This window comes from Ambystoma mexicanum, chromosome 2p (genome assembly GCF_040938575.1).
Source record: "Ambystoma mexicanum isolate Mex_15411 chromosome 2p, UKY_AmexF1_1, whole genome shotgun sequence".
Classification (NCBI taxonomy): domain Eukaryota; kingdom Metazoa; phylum Chordata; class Amphibia; order Caudata; family Ambystomatidae; genus Ambystoma; species Ambystoma mexicanum.
The window spans coordinates 723,013,506-723,035,541 of NC_090923.1; the positions used below are offsets into that span (position 1 = coordinate 723,013,506).

Consider the following 22,036-nt stretch of genomic DNA (forward strand, 5'->3'; position numbering starts at 1 on the left):
GTGGTGTGGATTATGTCTGGCCCAATAATACAAGTTCAATGCCAACACATTTGGCGCTTTTGCAGCGCTTGGGCCTATGTTCCAAAATGGCTGCCAATAACTATGGCGTTTACACTTGCTTCTACTATGTAACTCCTAATACATGCACTACGCAATCGTGCACTCTGAGTGCACCCCCGCCCCCCCAGCTCTCTCGAAGTGCAGTTTATTTTTTGTTTCTCAATCGGATACCACCTAGGGGAGTGGGAAGACCCTCTCTCCTTCCCAACAAGATTCAGCTTGGTTCTTCATCACCAGAACCCGGGCACATCACCATACTTCCCTGAACCCCATTCCAGGCCAGTCTGTTCACACGCCATGTTGGATGGGCTGTGGATTACTTCATCAGCTGTAATGTCTTTACTGTTCTACCACCCAGAGTCTGTGCAGAATGTGTTGCCAGTTTCGGTACATGCACCAGGTTCTCTGCTCGCTAGAGGGGAGGTGGTCCAGTGACCAGAAACAGTTTGGAACTTGTGTGATCTGGATACTAATCCCCAGCTTCAGCAAAAATGCAATTTTGAACCTGAACCGGAGTGCTATGGCATGAAGCAGCGGGTGGCCAGACATGGCAGCTCAGGGCCGGCCTAGCAAGGATTTGTTCCTCCGTCTAGTCTACTAATCCCTCAAAGGTTTTGCCCCTCCCTACCTATCCTCCCTTCTCACTTTCTATACTCCTTCTCGTTCACTCTGCTCTGCTGACCTTTTCCTACTCTCCTCCTCATCCACCCTGCGCCCCTTCCCGCTTCCGCTCTTTCCGATTACACGCTCCTTTTCACTGGAACCGCCTTCCCCTCTCCATCCCTAACACCTTTTTGCTTGCTCTCTTACTTCTGGTTTCTACCTCTACCCACACCACCTACTCCCCCTCTCACTTTCGTCCCTCTCCACTCACGTTTAACCTCATCAATAATGTAAATTGTTCCTTGTACTGGTTTTAGGTTTTGATTCAATTGTTATGTAATGCTTGTTGTATTTTTCTTGTACCTCTTGTAAAGCGCTTTGGTGTAAAGCGCTATATAAAATCTAATAAATACCAAATACTTGGGTTAAAGGTGGAATAGATGCAATCCTTCAGAATTGCCAGCTGACAATTACTATGGAGCCATTTCTGTACCTGCGTTATCTATGTAGGGTTAGAGGGGGCAGACTGCCTGAAAAGAAACGTAGAGCCAATATTCAAGATGTCAAACACTGGGTGAGCTTACCAATTTTGCTACTGGAGAAGGGCCAAATTATTCAAAATAATTGGCTTGACGGACCTGCTCTACATTCTAAAACACCCATGTGAGAATCCCAAAGAATATCTTTCAGAGGATTGAAAACTTCCAAAGTGAAATCATATGGGGACAAGGAACCCTGAGAATAGCTCTCAAACCAATAAAAAAATATTACTGGGCATCACAATTACTGATGGCAAATGAATGGATGTTCGGGAGAACCGAAGCAGCACACACAAACACACAAAACTGGAGTGGATACTGATAGGAGGAACAGCCCCCTGCCTCCACACCTACAAATACTATGCCAGAGGCACCAGGGGAAAGAGCTATCACAGGCAGGGCAGCTGACTACTGAGAAGAAAAGAAGTGACCCAGGCAATAGGGTGGGGAGGAAAAGTTTCGCTGGAGTCACCACTGTGGGAGAACCCCAAGATACCAGAAGTCATGAAACTAGTCAACCAGCCGCACTTGTTTTCCAAAGGAATTAAAAAAGTAAGGTATATTATCCACTCAGAAAGATTTAGCACTCTTCTGATGCCTAGCAGATAAATATAACTATACAAATAGAGATGATTACACATATGCCCGAGATACGCCATGAATGCCGAATTTAGGGATAGCTCGGACATCCACCAACACTTGTTACTAGAGATAAATCTGCTGGTAGAAAAATAAACGAGAAAGCAATCACCATACTCCATCAAGTCAAATACCTTCACTTCACCGCCACAGCAGGCTGAAACATAAGTGGGAGACCGATGTGGTCACACTGGAGGAGGAAGAATTGATAAAAGCTCAGCTGGCAATGGGAGAAGCCAACACAACCAGTAGGCTGTGCTTACTATTATACAAGATACTACATGAATGCACTACACAAGAGGGCTTACAGTGGGGATGGGGTGAGGCCCAGAGCCAGTGGTCTTAAATCCAAAACGGCACTGGGGGACCTTCCTACACACGATTTGGGACGCCCATAAGATGCTGGGCCTCATTAGGATTTTGCCGGTGCAGTAATGTGCCAGTAATTCAGTTTACCGGCATGTTACTGCACTGAAAATCCCAGTGGGGTGGCCGAAATGAACTCCACCCAAGACCTAGAGGTAATTCTGCCACCCCACCAGCAAAAATAGTCAGTAATACAGAAATCCCCATGGAGTCCTATGGGACTCCCTGGATGGGAATTAACATCCGTCGGCGGCACTCTGAATACAGCAATAATTCTGCTGGATCGAGTGCCGGTAAGGCTATCCTGGAAGTAATACCACCAGGATACTGGCAACCTCGTAATGCGGCTCAGTCTTACTGCACAAAAGTTCTAAGCAAGATCCCCAATCCAAGCATGCCTGAGACTGGATTTACAACACATTTGGGGCGAGTGTGGCAGGACGACATGGATAAGTTGCTCTCAACAACCTTCATGGTGGCTAAGAGAGACAGCAGAAATTTGGGGGGAGTGTGGGTGCCCCAGGCATCTCAATGTGGCGGAAGGAACTGAGCCTTGATGTCCACTGGAAGAGATGGTATGTAGAACAAGAGTGTGTCCTACGAAACACCAAAAGATATAGGGAAAATGGTTAGGACTGGAATGAGATGGCCTGCAGACACTACTGGTATGTAGATGGGCCCCAATCCCAGAGTTGGATACGATCAGGCAGCGACAGTGAAGACGAAAAAGTTGAAGGACAGGGGAGAAGGATGGATGTGGCTGGGAGAGGGTTGGGTGGGATTTTTTCATAATCAACAATAGGTGCTTTGTGTAAGATTAGGTGTATTAAATAAACAAAAATTCTAAATTAAAAACGAAGAATATTATAATACAAGCCCCTTAAACACATTTTAGTTCATGTGGGCTCAGTTCCTACACCTCAAAGTGAAGGAATAAAAGCACAATGTTTACGCTGACCTATAAGCAAATCCATAGAAAGGGGTACCAGACTTCAATTAATGCTTTTCATTGGAGTGTTCTTAGTGTGTACCAAATGGAACTGTATGCAACTAAGGAACATTAGTACACGGCGAGGGTCAATCAGAATGTAAGAAGCATTCTGATAGGCCCTCACCCGGTCCATACCCCATGCGGAATCCCTCGAAGCTGAAGCTTCGTTCCTGTCACCGGCAGGGTGGGGTGTGGAAGCCCCTCAACCAATGAGGAGGCTCTGAACAGGGTAATCCCTGCTCCGAGCCTCTGCAGGGCTGAAGGCTGCCATCCTACCCCCACCGGGGATTCAGGTGAGTGTTTGCCCCACCCCCACACTGCCAACAATGCCCTCCCGGCCCTCCCAACCCCACTTACCTTGTTTTGTCAAGAGCGGACGTTCCCGAAGACCGCCATTTAAAGGGAAAACTGACTCCTCCTTTCCTCTGTTTTCCAGAATAGTTTTGATACTCAATGTTCCATTTTTCTTTATTTCATATATCCTTGTCTGGTTACTTTTCAGTTTAGCCAGTTCTGTTTACCGTGACTTGAGGGACCTTCCCACGATGTTATTGGATCCTCGCACTCCAAAATACTACTTTTTAACGCTATGTGTTGAGATTCCTTGCACGTCAGATTTCTTCAGGTAAGGTCTTTTACATCTAGTCCTCATTGAGAGGTTGAAACCGATCAAGTCGTCAATGATTAGGAGATTCATGTACTCTATTTATATGATCAATATAGGCACCTGTGCTCATTCACGCACCTTTGTATCATTACTTTCTTAGATTTGGCCTCATCCTTGGCTCATTCGATTTCCCCTCAACACGACAATTACGAAGCAGACATCTGCTGCTCTCGCTACACTAAGACACATACCGAATGAGTTTCAACTCAGGTGATTGTTTATTCACCCTATCCCTATAGGTATGTTGTAATCTATGCCCTTGTGACTTTCTTTGTCCTGTTAACTTTGAAACATTCTACCCTCTCTAAACTATCCCCTTACGTTCAATCTACAATACATTGCCAGTCCGAGGGACCAATCAAGTAGTATCAGTCAACTGTGATTGGAGATAGTTTCAAATTCATTGGTACCATAACCAAAGTAGCCAATCTGAACTTTTGATATCTAGAATGTGCTGGTTGTTATTCATCAAACATTTACCCACTGTGGGACAATCGTATACAAATATTGATGTTATCTTAATATTGCTAATAGACCTTTCAGATCATGTACATTAGAGACCAAGAGTCATGTTCAGGGTGAACACTTGTAAATATTAAGACTACTATTCTATTGGATTGGACTAATGTCGACATTTTGATAAATAAGCCTTTGAAGTTCACGATTAATTTGATGTACTTTGTATATATTTTGTAATGATTTGACTGTAATACTTTATCTTTTTCCCCAATAGTCCGCATTGGCCATTGAAAAAGGGGAATAAACTCCTCGAAACGCGTCGCCTCTGAAAACTGACTTTTCCCCATTACTTCTGTGCAGATTAATGCTAGATTGTTTGCAAATTCATTACCTTCTAAATGAAATCTATTTTTCTCAAAAAAACTGTACGATTAAATCATTACTTCATGTACAGAATGTACATAAATATATTGAATTTCTAAAGACGTTTTAGCAATTGTCTTTTGGCCAACGTCAGAGTGCGCAGGGGACAGGAGGATTCCTAGGTTGAATCTTCACACAGTTCTTTGACCGCTCCTCAGCCAGATATTTGGCTCTTGGCTAGCGCCAGTGTTCGCGCCAGAGGAATTCCTGGTTTCTTCAGGATCTGTGCACGCAGCTTGTTGGACCAGCAATTTTGGATTACCTGGTTCCCCCAATTCTCCATAGTCGTCAAACTTCAAAGAAGTTATCAAATCTCTCCAACCAGAGCCTCCAACATGGGCCTATGGTCGCAGGGTTCACCTTCATATAGAATTCTGGCACTGAGTGGCTGCGAAACATGCCCACAGGCGATACTCTACCTCATGGGCTTGGCCTCGGTGTCTGAAAGTTGAGGAGCCCTGGGGTCGTGAGCCCAGCCCTTGGCGCCTCTGCCAGTGCTGGGAAACCTGGAGCCCCACTGCATGATGGCCATTTGTTGCACCATGCTCCTGTGCTGGCCTGGCCTTCTTGAGGGCCACAGGGTTAAAGGCCGAGTTGTTTGGTGCACTGCCTCAAATTAGCTGCAGCGAGCACACTCCTTCCTGCTCTGGCTGGCTGGCTGGCCCCTCTTGCGGTGCTGGGCCCCCAAAGGTAAGTTCATGAGAAGCCTGCCTTACTTTCAACCCTCAGTCTTCCTCTTTCTGGGGTCCTCGCCAGGCGATAGCGTGGGCTGGAGCTGCAGGGCCTGTGGGTTGTCCTTTTGCTCATGTCTCCCCCATGCAGCCCCCCACCCACAGGGTCTGCTTTAGACCAATATCCACACGCTCAATGCGCCCGCTCGGCACTTTATAGACCCCCAGGAATCCCTTTCACCATATCCCCACTGCACAAGCACTCTCAGAACGAGAGCCACATCCAGGAATTGCAGCTGATGCGGGCCGTCTGAACTCCAATGCCGTTGCTGCGCCCAGTATGGGCATGAGCGGGAGGCACTCCTCTTTCGTTGTCCTGCCCTGTGCTCCACCGCCAAGAAGGTCACTATTCCGATGGCAAATCGCAGGTGTCCTTTCCCCCCTTTTTGATCTGCAGTACCTCAACCCCCATTTGTACTCAGCAAGGGCACATGCCATGTAAACATTAGGCAGGCTGGGAGCCCGGCAGCACGAAGAGCAACACCACTCTCTTGCAGGGCTTCCGCCTGGAAGGGCCACCACATGCTGGGGGAAGGGGGAGCCCGGTCCCGTGATAGGAACCCTCCTGCGCCGGGAGTCCCTCAGCAGGAGCCAGGCACAGTGTGGACAGGGTAGGTCCCAGCGAAAGCACAGGTCACCTCAGTATCCTCGTCGCCAGTTGAGGGCTGCAGGGAGGCCGGACCCAGCTACAGTGTACGCCACACAATAATACACAGAAGCCAGCTGGAAGGTATGGGTAACTGGCCAGTGGGAAGCCTCTTGCCCCTTTTGTTAGGATATTACAAGTGATCACAGTCGCCTTATTTCGGGACACGCTGTGATCAAGGAAACAGCAACATCTGACTGCACGGCAGCATGCTTGAGTCACAACAATGCCCCTCTCCCTTCACAATACCAATCCAGTCAAAACAGGGTGAAGGAGAAGGGGTTGCCCCTGGATACAGCAGTGGAAAACCCTTCTCCAACCTGTATGGGATAGAGTGCAAGTGCTGAGGGGAGGGGGAATAGTAACTGAGTTACGAGTTTGATGTTACACAATCGTATGCTTTTCTTCAGAGTTTCATTTCTCTCCAGACGATTGATCCGGATGCCTTGCAGTGGCCTATGTGTGAGCCACTAAGCTGATCACAATGCATAGATAATGCAAGTAAAAACGGGGGCCAAATCCCCACAACGTACCCAGCTGGGTTTAGAGAAATTCTTCTCTACTCAGACTTCGGTGAGGATGGGGGCATCCTAGAGGTTAGTTGGATGCTGGAGACGTGCTCCCAACAGATTCCTGCCCCCGGTGGTGTGGGGCCAGGGGTGCTGCAGGAGCTCTGAAAGAATAGTGCCCAGACCAGTTTACCATTTCCCCTGGAAGTAACGGCATCAGACGTTTATTCTCTGCGTCGCGCATAGTGAAGTTGTGTAGAATTTAACATCCATCTCAGTTTCCCATAACAATATATAACAAACTTTCTTACTGTGTCCCAACCGATCATCCCAAATCAACACAGTCACTTAGCTTCCCTGGGGGCCAGGTTACCACCCTGAGATTGTACCTGTTGTGTTGCCGTGCTGTCTCCTTGTATGGATTGCTTGCTTCCCATTCTTCCTGGGGGGTGCAGGGGAGGGGGGGTTGGGCTAACAGCTCAGCTCTCTTACCGGCTGTCTAGGCAGGGGCGTATCCCATTTCTTCGGGCTGATCTTGGTCGACTCAGACAGTCTCTTCCTCTTCCCTGCCACTTGTTTGTTCTGGGCTTTCTCCCCACGTTGTCTCTGGGATTCACTTGAACCATGATGCATTCCTCATGGTCTTGCAGCCTCGGCCAGCCGTTATGGTTCCCTTACGCTATGTTAGTGTGCAAGGCACAATGTCAAATGCACTGGGTAGTTTTGATTTTGTGGCATTCTGAAAGACCAACACCTGGTCACCAACTTCATGGTTAGACTCCTTGGTCCGTTTGCTTGGGGCCATTGTGGGGAGAGATGGTGAATGTGGAGGGCATCCAGGTATTTTGCAAATTCTCAACTGAAACAGGGGCCCATTGTCACTCTTTATGGATTTTGGTAGCTTTTGCATAGCTAACATCCTCTAAAGTGCCAGAAGCACTGCTTCAGCCGCCGTTGATGAGATCACTTCTACTTCCGGGTACGTGGGAATAGTCATTGATGGCTATAGTTCCTTCCTACACTGAGCAGAAGTCAACGCTTACTGTCTCCCATCGTGAGGGGCCTCTTGGGCTGGCTGGATTGGCTCAAGACTAGGAGGGCACGCTTGTCTGGCATGGGAGACATGACAAAACAATGCTCTCTACTCTGACATCCAGTTGATGAAGCCACACTGTTGTGTATCCGTACTATAGTTCTGACGATGCCTTGGTGCACCACGTGTGCAAGGGTGACTATCCTGTCTCGCGAGCAGAGAGGTATGTGAAAGCATGTGCCTCAATATCAGTCCGTTGCTCTTGATGGATATTTCATGGCGAACTGTAACCACACCCGATAGGAAGTTCTTGGCTATTGCTGTGCTGTTGGGGTTATTTTGTATAAATAATTTCCACTCCCCTGCTAGTATCAATTTTTACCAAGTCACACCACAGGTCGGCAATCATTGCTTCCACGAGGCCAGCAAGACTGACTGCCTTTCATTTCATGGCTTGGATGACCTGGAAGATATTCTCCTCTGCATGGACTTGGACCATAGCAGCTGTTGCAGCGCAGGGGTGTCTCGACAGGAAGTCTGCTGGGTCATCGGTCCCTGCTTGCTATACATGGTCAAAGTCATTGTCGTAAGTGTAACAGCCACTTTACAATCCTTCCCACAGGGATGTGGAGCTGAACCTGTGAAAATGGAGATTTGTGGTCCATGTAGGCTTTGAATTTTGAATTTTCATCCGTAGAGATATATGTGAAAATGATTGCAACCCCATAAGAAGGCAATGGCCTCTTCAATGCGGGAGCATAGTTGCTCCGTGGGAGTCAGTGCCCGGGATGCACATGCCACAGGCCATACCCCGCCGGCAGGGGAATTTTGTACTAAGATGTCCCCCAATCCAACCAGACTTGTGTCGACATACAGCTCTGTCTGTAAACGAGTGTCATAGTATTGCATAGTGGTGTCGGCAGACGGGGACACTTTGATGCACTCAAAAGCTTTGACAGAGGTTGCTCCACTGACATTTAGTGGCTGATTTCATCAGGGCCCTCAGTAGTTCCAAAATCGTGGCCAGGTTGTTTAGAACCTGCCACAGTAGGTTGCCATGCCTATAATGCTTTGCACCTCTGTGGTGCTCCCTCGATACCCGTGACTTTGAGGGGGTCTGCTGCCACTCCCCTACTGTTGATCATAGCCGAAGAATGACAGCTCTTCCTTAAGCATTTAGCATTTTCTCTTATGGATGTGTGTGGAGTCCGGAGTGATACTCGGACAAAGGTTATACATGAATTTGGCTAAAGACTTATTACAACATAAAAGAGGTTGGGAAAAAGCCTTGCTGTCCCTGTTCTAGCAGAGTTTCCCTACCTAAACTCACAACTAAAGATCTGTCGGTGCCAGAATGTCACCGTCCTGTGGCCAAAGTACAATTCTGACCATCTTACACCAAACAAATACATTCTAAAGTGAAAAGGATGTCTTTGGCTTTGAATGTTTTGTAAATGTTCATAAGAAAGGAAAATATATAACTCCCAGAAAAACAAGTGCATCAAAGATGGGTATCTTCGCTGAGGAGGGTTCTTCTCTTCCCCTGTATTCTTTGTCACTTTCTTGAACTACAAGTAACAGTTCTTGACGTTCCCTTGAGTCAACAACAGATTATCTTCAAACTGGTTGTCTTTCTTTGCATGTGTGGTCGGGATACCTGGTGTACTCTTCTGCCAGGATTTGTGTTCCCAAGTCTCTTAAACCAACACAGCCTGCTGGCTAATTCTCATGTCTTAATTACTTTCAACTTGTCTGAAGTATTTCCCTACCAGGATTTCTTTAACACTTGCAAATGCCTGGTATACACTCCTGCCAGGGCTTTTCATATGCAAACTCACTCTCCTGATTTCGAGGGTTCTGCTTTTCAGCCTCCTTGGCTAATATACTTGGTTTCTTATATATGGTCTCTTTAGTGTGTGTTATATACTTGCAACATGCATTGACAAACTGAAAGTCTCTCCTCTTAGAAAACTGCTCTCTCAGTCCCTCTTAGTTTTAAAAAATGGTTCCTTTTCTCCCTCTCTTGGTTTTATTATTAGTAATTATTTCATTTTGGTGCAGCTGCCAATACGCCTCTGTGTTCCCTCTGTCCCTTCGTGGACTCACTGGTTCTTGATGGCATCTCATTTCTTCTGTGGTCCGGCGGTGACTGCCTCCTGCTGTTTTCTGCCTCATGACAGTTTCTCCACCATGTTCCTACTTCCTGGAGCTTCTGCTGCTTTGCATGGGTTTCTGGTGAGCAAAACGCGGTTCTCGGACACGGCCGAATGCGCATTAGCCATTCACTGGCTTCTGGCGTCTCACACTGTCATCCGCTTCCAGAAGCCTTCTCCCTTCAGTTTCTCAAGCCAGTCGGCTCCTCCAACTTCAATTAAGATGCCCCTTTGCACAGGGGGGGTGAGGGGGAGGAGGGGGGATGCGCTCTCCTGACAGCAGCCTTTTTTCCTTTCTAGCTTTAGTAATTTAAATGTCCCGCGCACAGGGATGCGCTCACTGCCACTAGAGCGCTGCCTGTGCTTGTGGTTCCTGTGCTCTGCATTACTCCACTCCTCTTCCTCCTCCCAGTGTTGGGGGGATTGTGGGTATAGTAGTCCCTTCCTGAAACCACTGAGTTTTTGCAATGCGTTTTAAAGGCAAACTATGTTTGGAAGAAAAGAAGCTGGGTTGGCAAGAGGGGAAAGGACGAGGTTCAGCGCAAGGGGTGTGGTGAAGGATGCTGCAGGTGGCTGCAGGGGGCGGGATTTGCCAAATCTACCGCCAGGTAAGTAGAATTTTTTTTTTGAGTTTTGCAAGCACACTGCGCAACAACACTAATTAAGACCAAAATGGTATAATGATTTTTAATGAAAGCTGGAGTAGCCCGACACCTGCAAGGTTTTTTGTACATGCAAAGTAATGTAGTACAAGGCACTTGAACAATGTTCATTTGTGAACCCAAGGTAACAGGGCAACCAAAGAGAAAGACCACAAAACAATTATTTTGGTCATTCATGGCACGGTATTGTACATTTCAATTCATGGTGCCAAAGCAAAAAATTATTAAAAGCAATTTACAAATAAAAAAGACATCCATGTATAACATAGTTACAAAGAAATCCATACCAATTGTGTGTTCGGAATTCATCAGGTCAAATAGGGAGAGAGAAGCGGAAGATAAACAAGGTTTGTTAGTTTAGGGGTTCTTAGTGGGCCATACAAGTTATAGGGACTAGAAATAAATTTGAAATCATTACCTGAAGTTTGATTCAATTGAGAACTGTAATTAAGTGAACAGACGAATTTAATTAACGTAAAGCCATTTGCGGGACATCGAATAAAGCATGCTATTGCTGCAATACAAGCGAGAAAAATGTAGGCTTTCCACTTACCCAGATTATGGTAAGTGATTAATTAACGATTTCTCACGGGCTAAATTGCTTTTAATAATGTTTTGCTTTGGCACCATGAATTGAAATGTACAATACCGTGCCATGAATGACCAAAATAATTGTTTTGTGGCCTTTCTCTTTGGTTGCCCGGTTACCTTGGGTTCACATATGAACATTGTTCAAATGCCTTGTACTACATTACTTTGCATGTACAAAAACCTTGTAGCCTCAGTGGAAGGGCAAGTGCCCGAAACACGTGTCAGGCTACTCGAGCTTTCATTAAAAATCATTATACCATTTTGGTCTTAATTAGTGTTGTTGCGCAGTGTGCTTGCAAATCTCCAAAAAAAATTCTACTTACCTGGCGGTAGATTTGGCAAATCCCGCCCCCTGCATCCACCTGCAGCATCCTTCACAACACCCAAACTTAACAGGTCCTTGCGCTGAACCTCGTCCTTTCCCCTCTTGCCAACCCAGCTTCTTTACCTTTGGGACCCTGAGGCTCAGCTGCAGTCCCCCCCCCCTTGTTTTCACTCATATATAAGTATCATGGCAACAGCAGCAGAATATGTCCTGACTAGAGAGGATGATATCAAAGCATTATTTGCTCCGAAGGGCTCAACCCTGAATCCCTTTAAAAGGTTGACATCTGAAAATGATGACCTCCGATCCAAATTTATCAAATTGGAACGCCTAAGCATCAGAGAGATCAACAAATTTTGGGAAAAAACTAACCTTACCCACTATCTCAAAGAAAACAAAATTCCTAGGGGTCTTCGCATACTCATTTTGCCAGATTTCGAAGACCCGGCTGATAATGATTTAGCAACTGATTGGGAAGCGAATCTATCTGCCAATTCGAATACAATGCTCAAACTTCTTATTGAGCATGCAAGCAGAGAACATAATCGCATAGTAATTCAAATTGATGCACTTAAAGATGAGATTGCACATTTCGATGCACCAAGTGCAACCATGGATAAAAACTACAAAACCCTCTATACCCGACTGCGAAGACACCAAGATGAGGTCAAACTCCGTAAATCACGCACATTTTCCCATGATGTTAGAGACTATCGGGATAACAGGGTGTATACATACCAACCTAAATATGATGAAGTTTCATGTTCACGTCCTACCAGTCCAGCCGCCTCACCAGTTAGTTCTGAAGTTGATAGTGATGGTGACAAACTAGATACAGACAGACCCCTCAGAGGGGCATAGCCATACTGAGTTGAACCTCTCTGATGACTCGGAGGCTTCCAATGGCAACCTTGCCCATATTACTCAACCTCAACCTAATCCTTTTTTTTTAGAACAGATTTGCCGTTACAAGAAAGGCAATCGTCAAGCCGCACTGGCGGCCGTGAAAAAAGTCAGATTCCAAACACCATTAGTCACAAGTACCATAATCCCAGACCCAAGCCTCCGGGCACAAGGGGCGGCCAACCTCGTAAGCGTAAACGCCACGCCCCAACAACGCAGAGTAAGTCGGTCACTGTTCCAGCAAAATCTCAGGAATCAGACAAGATAGATCTGATCACCAATTTCAGTGACTATCCTCTCTCTAAAGACTAACGTTTACTCCTGAACAAAGGACTCTTTCGCTCCCACTAACCGTAGTGACTATGTCCAGATCCAGATTGACCTGTTTAAATTTATTCGCAAAATAAAACTGAATAAATATTTTGCAACACAAGTCAAGCAGTTTAAATCTAAATCACACCAGCCTGACCCCTCCGATGTCCCACTACAAACAATGTTAAGTACACATGTTCTCATGTCTCTGGATGAATGTGAACATGATTCAACTGTTAATGTGATGGACTTACTGCAAGATCTCAGCATACAACAGCAACATTTGAAAATAAAGGAATTATCAAGCAAATCTAAATTCGTACCTACTTTCCCGAAAGATAATCTAATTGATACATTTTACCAAGCAGTCATCAATTACATACACAAATTGCAAGACACTACCAATACGAAACAAGGGTGCAAACGCAACTTACCTCAGCAACAACAATTCACTTTGCAAAAATTGGCTTCTAATGCTAACTTGATTTTTAAAGAGGCAGATAAAGGTGGCAACGTGGTAATAATGAACAAACAGGATTACATTGCCATGGGCCTTGAACATTTAAACTTACCTAGTTGTTATGAAACTTTGCCCTCGAATCCAATTGGCAAACTACGGGCAATAGTAAACCAACTCGTGGCCAGATGGCACACCAGAGGCCTCCTTACAGATGTTGAAAAACGTTTCCTTATTGCATTTGGCCCAGTCATGCCCACAGCCTATTTCCTACCCAAGATTCACAAAGCCTTTACCTTAATACCAGAAGGGAGACCCATCTTGAGCGGGGGCATTTTTGAGCCTATCTCCATTTACATTAACGAATGCCTTGCACCTTTGGTACCGTCTATTCCCACTTTTATTCGAGATACCATGCACATTCTTTATATATTGGATCATTTACCTGTACTACCTAATATGTTATTAGTGACGCTTGATGTTAAAGCACTCTATACCTCGATTGATCATGTCAAGGCAGTCACCAGTGTTGACTATTTTCCGTGAGCACTGCCCCTCGTTCTTTGAACATATTCAGTTGATCAAAGAGCTTCTTTCCTGTGCACTTTCTAATAATGTTTTTTTGTTCAATAACACCTACTATCGTCAACTCATTGGCATAGCAATGGGAGCGAATTATGCCCCTGCACTTGCAAATATATTCATGCATTACTTTGAACAACCGTTTGTATTTACAAATGTTATGTTCTTACCATATATCCATATTTGGAAGAGATATATAGATGATGTGATTCTGATCTGGACGGGCTCGTGATACACTCAATGATTTTGTGAACTACCTCAACTCTAACACATGGGGACTTCATTTTACAGAGACTGTCAGCGACAGTAGTATCAACTTTTTGGATTTAACCATCACCATTTCAGAGGATAAACTGATAACTAAGACTTACCGTAAATCTACTTCTGTTAACTCATTACTTCACGCAAGCAGTTGCCATAAGAAATCGGTCACGCGTAACATCCCTAAAGGAGAATTCATCCGTGCCAGACGTAATTGCTCCTCTAATGAGGATTTCCTCACAGAATGCGCATTTATTCGTAACCGCTTCTTGGCAAGAGGATCCGATAGTCGCCTCCTTGATAAAGCTCAATGTGAGGTGAACTCTTTAAAGACAGGATTTACTCACTCCCAAGGTACGCCCTCAGAATACTCACAGCAACAAACTGAAATTTATTACTAAATATAACAGAGAAAGTTCCAGTTTGTATAGTATAGTTAAGAGACATTGGCATATTCTCCAACTGGACAGACATTACTCCTTGGATAGATGATTCGCCAAATTTTATCTACACCAAGGCAAATAACCTCAAGAACATCCTTTCTCCTTCATTCATGTCCAACCCACAACACAAACCAACCTGGCTACAGCTAGCAAGTACCAGTGGTTTTCGCAAGTGTGGTGGATGTTCTATGTGCGCCTTTGCATATGAAACGAACAAACTTGAATTTGGCCATCTGGGCACACATACTATCACCTCATTTATAAATTGCAACACCAAATTTTGTGTATACTGTATCCTTTGCGTATGTGGACAGTGTTATATTGGCAGCACAATTCGGCCATTAAAAATAAGAATTCGAGAACACTTGGCGTCCATTATCAGTTCATTGGCAACGAGTCCACCAAATGGATAATAAAGGAGAAATTAGATTCTCTGGGATGGCCAAGGTTACGTTACCACAACGAGGTGGGAACTTGGTTCTCAAATTGCGACAATTAGAAGCGCGACTTATCTGCCACTACCGCACTGTCACACATGGCCTTAATACAGACCACGAACTTTGTCTTTTTATGAACAATGAGCAATGCAAAAATGTTCTCCAAACTGATCTTCCCTGGTTTCTATTTCACCTCTCCGTACGCTTGGGGCTCTTCGTTTGCCATACAACACAATCTACTTATAGATTCAACTTGCAATTACCCTTGCTACCCTAGGGTAGCCATATGTGGTGGGTTAGTTAGGGCAGGCTCTGTAGGACAACCATGCCCTCTCTTTTTCTTTGACTTACACAAAAATAACCTTCGTTCACATAATGCTGGACCTCCCCATCTTTTTCTCAAAGACACATGTGGATATAAGTGACATAAATGTATATGAACATATATCCTCCTGCATACTTCTGTTATTCCTAATCAATGGAAACGGTTGGCGGTTTCCTTGGAATTTAATTAACCTTGGAACTGCTCTGATTTCTTGCCGTGTATACACACCTAAGATGGCAGACGCATAGTTCCGCTAGCGCAGCAGCGAATGCAGACGTACAGACGTGCCTGCCAATATTCGTGGCAGCGCACGAGAGAGCCGACAGGCTCCAGTTCGAACTGCAGCGGAGACGCTGGTAAGGCTCACACTTGCGCGTAGACCCCTAAAAGCCGTGAGGGTCTACGCGCATCTTAATTAACCTGACAGACACGCAGCTTTTACTAATTGCGCTGTCTGTTTATGTCTTTCCCTTCCCCCTCCCTTCACCTCACCGCTGGGCTTACTACATACGATCGTTTATAGAATCTTCCTGTTCTTCAAAGCTGTAACGCGGAAACGCTACCTTATATTTTGTTGCAACTGCAAGTGATAGGTACCGTTTGGCACTTGCCATTGTCCAATAAATGTCCAATTACTCCATATAAGCAATGGAACACATGCCTAACATGTCCATTAGTTTTACAGCGGAGCCCGTGAGAAATCGTTAATCACTTACCATAATCTGGGTAAGTGGAAAGCCTACATTTTTCTCGCTTGTATTGCAGCAATAGCATGCTTTATTCGATGTCCCGCCAATGGCTTTACGTTAATTAAATTTGTCTGTTCACTTAATTACAGTTCTCAATTGAATCAAACTTCAGGTAATGATTTCAAATTTATTTCTGGTCCCATAACTTGTATGGCCCACTAAGAACCCCTAAGCTAACAAACCTTGTTTATCGTCCGCTTTTCTCTCCCTATTTGACCTGATGAATTCCGAACACACAATTGGTATGGATTTCTTTGTAATTATGTTATACATGGATGTCTTTTTTTATTTCTTAATTGCTTTTAATAATTTTTTGCTTTGGCACCATGAATTGAAATGTACAATACCGTGCCATGAATGACCAAAATAATTGTTTTGTGGCCTTTCTCTTTGGTTGCCCTGTTACCTTGGGTTCACATATGAACATTGTTCAAATGCCTTGTACCACATTACTTTGCATGTACAAAAAACCTTGTAGCCTCAGTGGAAGGGCAAGTGCCCGAAACACGTGTCAGGCTACTCCAGCTTTCATTAAAAATCATACCATTTTGGTCTTAATTAGTGTTGTTGCGCAGTGTGCTTGCAAATCTCCAAAAAAAATTCTACTTACCTGGCGGTAGATTTGGCAAATCCCGCCCCCTGCATCCACCTGCAGCATCCTTCACCACACCCAAACTTAAGTGTGCTTGCAAAACTCAAAAAAGATGTTTTATATTTGGAAGAACAGTAGGTGGAATTGGAAAAAGTGTCAATTAGATCAAGAGTTGGACCTTGGGGTGTAACAAAAGATTTGCACTACTCTCCATATGGGGGAAAGAGGGAAGGTGTTACAATAGGCTATGAGGAATTGGAGAAGTATCTTTAGAAAGGAAAGGGGGATACCATGTCTCCCCCAATGATGCCACAATCATCTCCTGGAGGCTGCCTCCCCCCTGTGATCCTCCCTCATAACCACCCCCAGGGTCAGGATCAGGTAGTGGTTGTAGTCTCCTGACCACATGGAAAAAAGTGATACTATTCGATTCATCAACAATGGTTAGTTCTGCGCCATCTAATCAGTCGAGGAGTGCTGCTAACCTGTGCATGTGCTCTAACTTGTTTTCTGCACGGAAGAGGATGTCATCACTGACATTCAGTACACGTGGGAGATCCTGGAGGACAGTTTGTATCATTAGTTGGAATACTTCGGGTGCCAAGAAGTACCAAAGTCTTTTGTATCTCCTCAGTCCCAGGTGCGTTGAGAAAGTAGCAATGTTTCTTGAGTCTTTATGTAGCTTTAGCTGGTGGTATCCTGCATTAAGTCGATCTTTGAGAAAAACGTGAACCCAGTGAGGTCTGCTAGGATCGCGTCCAGTGTCTGGGTGATGTTTTTTCCCAGATGATAGCTGCATATTTGCCAACATGACCCATTCCAAACTGTCTGTAGGTGCTCATGCAGCCCTGTATTTTTCTCTTTGCATTCTGGGATTTGTAGTTCCACTTTTCCACATGATAAAACTCAGACTACAAGTCCCAGAATGCAAAGAGAAAACCAGAACTGGATAAGCACCTACAGACTGGAATGGGTCATGTTGGCAAGTATTTAGCTGCATTCGGGAGGAGCATGTCGATGCATATTTGTACCTTACCTGGCTGCTTGGGCACTACCATGTGGCGGGGGCGGGGGGAGATCAAGGGTTTAGGGCCGGTTACCTTTTCTATGTCTGCCTTTTCCAGCTTGTATAGTTACTTTGCAGCAAGGTCTGACAAGTGGATTGGTGTTCTCCGATGAGACACTGCCTTGGGTTGTACAGTCGTGTCGATGTGCAACTTAATAAGCTTGCCATTGAGAGAGTAAATTCCTTGGAGTAGGTTGTGGTGGCTTGCTAGCAGGTCCTGTATGTCATCAGTATTGGTAATGTCGCAGATTAATTGGATTAATCCCAGGTTCTTCTGCGGAGCTCCTGCTGAGTAGAGACACAGGGTCAACCATGTATATTTTTGACTGGATCTTTGCACCCCCTCTGCTGAGTCATTTGAAACCGCTCTACGACGGATAGGGACTTTCCTACTGCCATATGCATACAGTAGCATATTAGTGTTTTTCAGCCTTGGTTGGTGTTTCATCTATTGTAGTGTCTCGATTGGCATGAAGCTCACTGAGGCTCTGGTGTCAATGGTCATTACCATATCTTGCTCATCAACTTGTATGATGGATGTGGCCCTTCTCTTTTTCTTTGATTGTCTCCCTTCTTGCTCTAGCGTGGCAATCTGGTGGACTTGCCCCCTTTTCCCTGTTGGCCGAACTTTGACGGATGCCGCCGTTCTGTCATCCTCATCCTCTGATTCATCTGAGGGCGAGTTGTTTTTGATCTCAACCTCCTGTGTTTTGGCTGGTTTCTATTTCTTTGAGGCGGGCCTCTGGGCTGGTGGGCAGTTGGACGTTGGTGGGCCCGACAATCGGCATACCAATGCATAATTATTGAGGTAGCCACATGCTGCACGTGGTTCCCTGTTCTGGGCATTTTCGTTTTCTGTGGTGTTGCCCGCTGCACCAACTGCAGTCATTCTGGCCTGGTATTTTTGACCACCACGTGGGGGTGTAGTTTGCTGCAGTCTTCCCCCCCCCCTAGATTGTGAGTGGTTGGTGACTGAGGCAATAGTGGGCGCTGGGGTGAGTTGGAACTTCTGTAGGGTCATGTTCATGTGAGCCACCCTGGCATGGGAGCGCTCTTTGTCGTCCATACTTATACGTGGGATGGGAACACCATTTTTGTTCAGTATTATCCTCCACAGATTTTCTAACTGCATGCCATTGATTTGGCACCTGATCTCCTTGTGGTTGTCCTCAAAGTCACATGAAAGGGCTAGTCAGCGCAGCTGTTTATATTGGTCGAGTGTTTCACTCATTTAATACTCTTGTGCAAAAATGAAAAATCTCAGTCTGGATTAAGTTGTGGCATAAAATGGCTGGTTAGGTTTTATTTTTGCTAACTTGTATTCATCTGTGCCATCTCCAATCAGTAGCGAATTGAAAATGTGGAGTGCGTCGTCTCCCACGTTCAATAGTAAATGGGATTGCACCCTCTGTGTTACCACATACCTGCAATCCATTGCCATCTCGAACATCTGGTTCCACATGGCCCATCTGGGTCCCTCCGAGGATGGATCCAAGGGTTGAAAGGGAATGCCACTAGATTACAGTGCCAGCGGCTCCCGGTGGTTTGACTTCATTTAAACTATGTATTAAAGCGGTTCTGAGGATCTTTCCACCGCCCGGGAGGGCCTTCGGGAGGCTGAATGACTCACAGGTGGCCTATTGAAATCGCTGTTAATATTATTGACTTGGAGACAGCTTCTTGCACACTGCAGGAGTAGGTGAATATTGGAAAACTCCAAAAGGAAAAGTGGTCCACAATAGAGCCCACTAGGTGCCTGGATACTACCAAAAGAAACAGGAACACATTTGGTTGTTGGAAAAAACTGGTTATGTCCCGATGAACGCTGTAAGTGACAGGAGCACTACCTGGTGCTCTTTAGATGGCCGAGAGACGCAGTCGACTTTTAAGAAGCAATTAAGGCACTGCAAAGAAGGGGCAGGTCAAAGGACTAGCAAGAGTTTAGGTGTCCCCTGATGTGCCAGAGATTTATTTGCATGTTATACATGTATGTTGGATCCATATGGTCTGGGATTGATGTTGAATATTAAGGTTTCTGTGGATTTTGAATTGAGTATAGTTTTAGCAATGTAATATGTCTAATTGTCAAATCACTATCTGCACGTTGAACTAAGTTTTTACTTTTGATATATGAATAAAAGAATGTATTTTTGGTAAAGTTGAGTGATTAGGTAATATCGGGTGAAGATCGTGTGACATGGAGGCCTTCATCTTTGTTGATGCGGATTATAGCCTGGAAGATTAAGGCCTACCAGGCACCCGAAGTGTAGAGAGGGTTGACAGGGGCCATCAAAAGGCCCAGGCCGCCCTGTCATGTTGGGGAGGTTGGGCTTCTTAGAGAGAATCCTCAGAAATGTGCCAATTCCCTCTACCTTAGAGATTCCCAGAAACTTTGCTGGATTTTGAGGACTTGATTTGTTTTAACTTGGAGAAAGTGAGACCCTTTTTCCCCACTCTCTCATGTATTTTAATATGATTGTGTACTCTGTCTTGTGGCTGTGGAGTCTGAAAAACTCCATAGACATCTTTTACATTGTGTCACACAGCACCCTCAGTGCAGTGACGCAGGGAAGTCTTCCAGATTCCCTAAAGGTTTAAATACCTTCTCTGGGATAAACTACTGTTTCCCAGAGCAGTAAAGTGAAATTGACTTTACTTACATTTGTAACTTTCTAGACACAGCACACACTATCTTACAATAGGGTGCTGGAGGGGTTACTTAGCATTTCCTTTGTCTAGCTTCTCATGTAACAATTTCATGTTACCCTTTCCTCACTGAATGGCTGGTGGCAGTGGTTTACCTTTTGCTACCATTATGGGATTTTACCGCAGGCTGCTTTCGCAGCCACAGTAAAGCACCGATGGGTGTCATTTTGGTCAAAATGGCCCTGGTCTTTTTTCGCCATTTCTTTGTCGGAAGATCCTTCTTGGGATTTACTCTGCACGCCAAACCAGGTTTGGTCCCTTTGTTCATTTTGTCTTTGGTGGGCTCCAGGGTGTCTAGCGGGGGCAGGAAGTGAGGGAGGTGACTGAAAACTCTGATTAGTCTCCTAGGAGACCCAAATGCACTCTGTGGTGATTGGCCGGCTGACTGACTGGCAAGGACAGCCACCCTGCTGGGTGACTGACAGCTAGGCTGGAAAGAATGGGAGCAAGCTGCATAAAAGGCAAGGCTTTTTGGCTTGCAAGACAGTCGGCCACTGGACGAAGGAATCCGAAGAGAACTTGAAGACACCTGCTGCAACTCCTGGACCGTTGGTTTGCCCAGTGAAGCCCTGCTGCTGTGCTGAAATTCCACTTTCGTATCGACAGAGAAGCTCCTGCAAGGACGACTTCTCCCTTTGAGTTGGTGGGTCCAATAAACTCCAAAGTAAGCCACTTGGACATCCTCTCAGAGCTGGTTGAATTTCCACAGAGTTGCTGGTGGAAACTGAATAGCCAGGGAGAGGAACACCAGTTCGTGTGTGTTGCTTTTAATCTGGCCAAGAGCTCCAGGAAGATCCTCCAGACTCCCAGGAAGCCTGAGCCCCCTCAACAGAGTGCGAGACCCCAGAAGCAAGGAAAGCCCATCTCGACAGCCAGGAACCGCAGTGTTGCTATTTGCGGTACTCACGAGGAGCTGAAAAACCGAAGTGCCACTTGTTTGAAGTTTGCCGGTTGCAAGCAGTGACCATCCTATTGCAGTGCAGGAGTTCCCAGTCCTCACAACTGAGGCCCAGGAACAATGAGATCTGCAGAGCTACACCGGAAAAGAAGTCACCTGCTGCACTTTCTTCAATCCAAACGTACTGTAAAGATGGAGAGAATTTACCTCTTGCTGTAGAGTTGCTTGTATCTTCTACTACTCACAAGTCTAACAGCTTGTGGCCCTACATTGATGCTTTTTCTTCAAAGAAGTCTAAAACAATGTGCAAATACTTTTCTTACTTACCTGCAAAGAAGTGCTTCAGCTCATATAGACTTTTGCCCATTGACTTTGGCTTAGCCTGTTCGACTGAAAAACTCTTATTGGGGTATCTGAAAGTAATTGCCTACTTAAGAATATTTTTGATCTCTTGTATGTTCTAATAATCATTTCCTTTAACCTATTCCTAAACTCTTCTAAATGCAACAGTGATATATCAATGTCCCCAGCCCCCTAGCTATTGAAGTCACCTGAGGGTGTAGGTTGTGTCTGTGGGCCATCCCAAAAGGGTACTTACTGATCTAGAAACTTAAGAGTGTGTTTTGAAATATATGTGTGGTGTTGTATATTGCCCCCTTCTGAAGAAGGCTTACTCTGATATAAAACAATACATTAACAATTGTTTTATCAAGAAACCTTGTGTGTAAGTTTTATTTGAATAGTTGTCACTGTGAATCTCTGTTTAACTCCCCTACAGCTCACATTGACCCCTCTTGAGATACGCCTGGCTGCTCCACATGCTACCAACCTTTGTAGTGCGGACCTCCACCAAAGGTTGGGTTTCTATTGCCAGGATCAGTGTTTTAGTGCACCCAAAGGGTACTGCA

At 45.3% G+C, this 22,036-nt stretch overlaps 1 protein-coding gene across 1 annotated transcript in view; it reads right to left on the reverse strand.

Moving 5' to 3' along the window:
• Positions 1-22,036, reverse strand: part of LOC138566723 (rho GTPase-activating protein 11A-like) — a 586,658-nt gene that overhangs the window by 411,418 nt on the left and 153,204 nt on the right. The window lies entirely within an intron of this gene.